Here is a 5260-nt window from a genome sequence, read left to right as displayed (position 1 = left end):
TCAGACTTCATGACCTGAATTTGGAGGAGTTGCCATCTGAGTTAGAAACAAAAAACACAGAGCAGGAAATTTGTATTCTGTTCTAAAAGGCTAGAATTTAGTATTTTAATGAAATGGCTTTTGTTTGTTTGTCATTTGTGGGTTTTTAAAAATTATTTTATTTTATTACATTTCAAATGTTGTCCCTCTTCTGGTCTCCCCTCCATGAGCCCCATCCCCTTTGCCTCTAGGAGACTGCTCCCCACCCACCCACCCACCCACTCCCACCTCATCCATTTAGTATTGTCCTTTTCTGGGGTATCAAGCCTCCACAGGACCAAGCACATCCCCTCTCACTGAGGCCAGTCATCTGCTACATATGTTGCAATTTCCTTCAGCTCCTTCAGTCCTTCCCCTAACTCTTCCATGGGGGTCCCCTGGCTCAGTCCAATGGTTAGCTGTTAAGTATCTGCATCTGTCTCAGTCAGATGCTGATAGAACCTCTGAGAGAACAACAATGCCAGGCTCCTGTCTTCAACCACATCTTGGCATCCACAATAGTTATGGTGTCTGTGCAAGAGATAGATCCCAAGGTGGGCTGGCCTTTCCTTCAGTCTCTGCTCCATTTTTGTCCCTGCATTTCCTTTAGATAGGAACAATTCTGGGTCAATAATTTTGAGATGGGTAGGTGGCCTCATATCTCAGCTGGGGGGTGGAGGCATGTCTATCTACTGGAGGTGGTCTCTTTAGATTCTATCTCCCCATTCTTGGTCGTTTCGGTTAATGTCATCCCCACTGAGACCTGAAAGCCTCTTCTTGTTTTGTTTTACATTTCATTTTTATTTATTACATGTGCCTATGTCACTGGAGCACCTTGCGTGTCCTGCTTTATCACTCGCTGCCTTACTCCCTTGAGACAGGGTTCTTCACTGAACCTGGGGCTTGCCATTTTTAGCTAGGCTGTGTGGTCAGCAAGCACCTGTTTCTACCCTCCTCCACACTGGAGTTACAACATGTGCCGCCACACCCAGTTTCACCTGGGTACTGAGGATTCAACTCAGAACATCAGCAGATGCTCTTACTATAGTCATCTCTTCAGACTCCACCCCTCCAATGAGCTATTCTAATTAAGTATCAAAGGCAGCTTTCAAAAGGGATTAAGCCATAAAATCGAGGCCTGAGGCCTTAGAAGTGCTGGATGAGGGAGTGGATACGCTGACTCCTTTCCTTGCTCAGTTCAGGAGGATCGAGATAGAAGCCACATTCTCTAAGGCAGCTCACTCTGTGCCTGGCCTGGTGACCATGGCTTTAGCCCGGACTCGGTTTTTCACTCACTGGACAACTAACATGGGTCCCCATCCCCTAGATCTCACCCTGCTCCTGTTGGAATGTCTCTTTTTTTTACTGGGCCTCTTAGTACTATGCCTGTCTTTTCTCATTACTTAAGTTCACTCAGGCTAATAAGCCTACAAAATACCTCCAGTGAACTTCATTTTACCAAGTACTAAAGGCCCGACCTGTTCCATAAAATGGTGATTTTCAACAGAACTCCATGAAACACTTAGCAACATCTGAAGAAGTGAGATGTTCTACACATGCCACGGGTGGAAGCAGAAGATGATGCTAAGCACCCAACAAAATACAGAGTCTTTATAAATAATTATACTATCCACACGTCATTGGTGTTAAGACTGAGAAGCCTTTAGGTTTAGAACCAATTCAGTGACCTGAACTAACTCTCTCTCTCTCTCTCTCTCTCTCTCTCTCTCTCTCTCTCTCCCCCTCTCTCTCTCTCTCCCTTCTCCCTCCTCTCCTCTTGGGATCTCAGTAAACCTATAAAACGATGCCTGTGACTTTTTCTTTTTTCATTTATTTATTTATTTATTTATTTATTTATTTATTTATTTATTCACTTTGTCCTCCCTGCCCTTCACCTTTGAGAAGGGTGAGGTCTCTTCTAGGGAACCAATCCATCCTGGCACCTCAGGTCACTGCAGGACTAGGTACATCATCTTCCACAGAGGCTAGACAAGACAGCCTAGTTAGAGAAGCAGGATCAACAAGTGGGAAACAGAGTCAGGGTAAGCCCTGCTCCAGTTGTTAAGAGACCTGCATGAAAACCAAGCTGCATAGCAGCAATATATGTGTGGGGACCCTACATCCAGGTCTGTGTGCTCTTTTGGTGGTGTTTTAGTTTCTGAGAGTTCACAAAGGTTCAGGTTAGTTGTGGAGTCCCCATTCCCTCTGAGTTCCTCAATCCTTCCCCCGGCTCTTTCATAAGACTCCCAGAACTAGTCTGATGTTTAGCTGTGGTCTCTGCATCTGTTTTCATTGGCTGCTGGGTGGAACTTCTTAGAGGACAGTTATGCTAGGCTCCTGTTGGTGATTTCTGGCTGACAGATACAAGCATAACCTGAGGCACTATGGTAGTTGAAGGCTGAAAGCAGGCCAGCAATGTGTCTGAGTAGCTTCTGTAGACAGCTTGACACATTCCTCCCCACCCCAAATTAGCAGGGGTTGCTACTGCATTCATTTATGTCTGTCTCACACAGGGCACCTGTGCATCCAGGCCAGCAGTGACAAATATAATTGTCAACATTGTCTTCACATGTTGTATCATTGAGATGAGGCTTTGACCAACAAAAAGGCATCAAATTCTCACAGTGTGTCCCTATGAATCCACTACCTATGCAGACACAGTGGTAGTTGTTTCCTCCATCTATGCAGAGAGACCTCTGCGACTTTTGTATGCGGTAGGGAGCTCTGCTAAAACTAACCCAAAGCTTTCTGCTCCCCTTTTTTCAGGAAGTAAAAAGAGCCAAAGCCTGATGCCCACTAGGCCTTAACTGAATCTTTCAGTGGAGAATCCGCATGCCTTTGGATTCTCGAGGAGTCCATGATTGGCACACCACAAAAGCTGCTGCACCACCTCTGTACCACAAATGCCCTCAAAGGAGCACCAGGCCTCTCCTTCCCACCCCAGAAAGGTTGCTGCAGGAGCCATAGTCTCACAGGAGCTGTCCAAAACGGTGGCTCCTATCAAAATGGCAACAATCACAACATCTCCTCAGCCTGCAGGCGCTGCAGAAGCTGTCCATGGTGGCACATTGCCTTTCTCTCCTCAGTGGGAGCTGTCCCTCAGGAGCTGTCCTCAGTGGAGACACATTTCCTGCCTCAGTCTACAGCTTTCATGGATGCTGCAGAAGATGTCCCACAGAAGCTGTCTACAGTGGCAACAACTCCTCTTCAGCTTTCCCCTACCCACCACAGCCCCCTAGGGATGGCACCTCAGCAAAAACTGGCTGCAGCCAGGAAGGACTTCCGACTCTAATCTGAGCAGAAAACCTCACCAATCCCTGAGCGTCCAACAAAAGCCACCAATCCCTGAGCAGGAAGCCCACCAGTCCATGAACAGGAAAATCTACCAATCCCTAAGCCCCTTTTCACCTCTAAGCTCAGGACTTGAAATTCAACCAACCTTCGCTCTAACAAAAAAGCTCTGCCCTGAGAAGCTCTTCCCCCTCAGAAATCCTAGATAAGCACTGCCCCTTTATCCACTTCTCTACTGTTGGCTTCTGGGAGCAGAGGGCAGACATCCCTGGATTCGTCCCTCCACACCCTGGACCTTCCAAGAAATTTCTTTCATGAGATTTCCTGCCTGTTGTGCTTCCCTAATCAGAAGAGCCATGAAGAAAAGAAGCAATGAAGAGAGGAAGTGGGGAGAAGGAGCAAGGCTGAGGCTCCTCAGCTCCTCAGCTCCTCAGCTCAGCTAGGGATATCCTCCCCGTGGGAGCTACAACACCTCTGCTGAGGAGGCTTCCTTTCAGAGGTATGTTATCCTGGGCTCCTGTGTCTCTGAATGTCCTTCCACTGGGACACTGCCTCATCTCAGAGCTGTGTGGTTCCTGTGCCCAGTGTCATGGGATGCCCTTCCACTGGGATACCTCCTCCCCTCAGAGCTGAAAGGTTCCTGGGCTTCAGAGTCCCAGGATACCCTCCCATCTGAACAAAACCACACCACTTGAAAACGAAAACAAAGCACAAGGTAATTTCTCCATAGCCCCACCACTACTGTCATAACATTTTACTTAGTATCCCTTCTCATTCTGGCAAGGAATTCTGTCCTTTTGAGACTCTGCCTCCTTTTCCTACGCTAAGATTTCTGGGTCCTGAATTCTGTCTGCCCTTGGGATAATTCCACACATTGAGACCAGCAGCATTGGGGCAAGGAAGTCAGAAAAGCCCCTGTCTTTGGAGTACAGAGTGATGTTGATGTGATCAGAGCTTCAAACAGAAGACAACTGGTACCAGCTGACTGCTCTTCACCATCGAGAGCTTGGGGTTTTCCCAGATAGCCACTCTGGGCAGACTGAGACGCCAAGCCTCACTCGCTATGGCATTCATCATGGCACTGTAAAGGTCGGCACCCTCATGCTGTCCCTAAGAGAGGACTTGGAGCTCCATGGAGGAGCTGACGCTGTTTTCATTGCTTCCATAAGGAGAGCCAGGGCCACAGCACTCTGTGCCAGAAGCATTAAACACTACACAAGAAAACCATCCGAACAACGGACTTCCAAGTGAAATCTCTGTGGGGGTTTATAAATAAAAGTAGAATGAAAACGTATCCATAATTCACAAGGTTATATTTTGTATGAGTGGAAAAAATGAAGACAAATCTTCTGAAAATTTCAACACAATGAAATAAAAACCAGTGATAGATGATTTTTAATGTCATTTGGAAATTATAGCGGGACATTATCTCCTATGTCATTCGTTTTAGAAAAGAGAGTAATAAAATATCATATATGGTTGTTTGAATTATTTGTCACACGAGGTTATTGGAGAGCTGACCTGCAAATTAAACAGAAGGGATGCTGTGGAAAGCGGTCCCAGACGAGCATGCTTTCGAGGCTGAAGGAGAAAGCAGTGCCCATCAAAGTGTTCTACAGACCCATAAACAGCTCTCTCCAACAGGAACTTTGATCTCAAGGTAGCTTAAAAGCTGTCTGCTTTTAGGGATGACTTTTACTTGTAAAGCTGATTTTCCCATTGGTCTTACCTAGCCCAAGGTCAAGGAACAGAATGAGCTCACAAGAACACTTCCTTAAGAGGAAGCCTGCTGTGCATCCCTGCTGCTCTTCATTCACAGGAATGAGGAATGGGTGAACAGGTGAGGCAGGTTTGCATCTAGCTCCTTCAGCAGACTTTATCATTCTTTCCTGTCCCCCACTCACCTTCACACTTGTTCTCTCCCTCCCTCCCTCTCCCTCCCTCTCCCTCC

Source organism: Mus caroli, chromosome 4, assembly GCF_900094665.2.
Source record: "Mus caroli chromosome 4, CAROLI_EIJ_v1.1, whole genome shotgun sequence".
NCBI classification, from domain to species: Eukaryota; Metazoa; Chordata; class Mammalia; order Rodentia; family Muridae; genus Mus; species Mus caroli.
The sequence above is the reverse complement of the archived record's forward strand: the minus strand, read 5'-3'. Positions refer to the sequence as shown.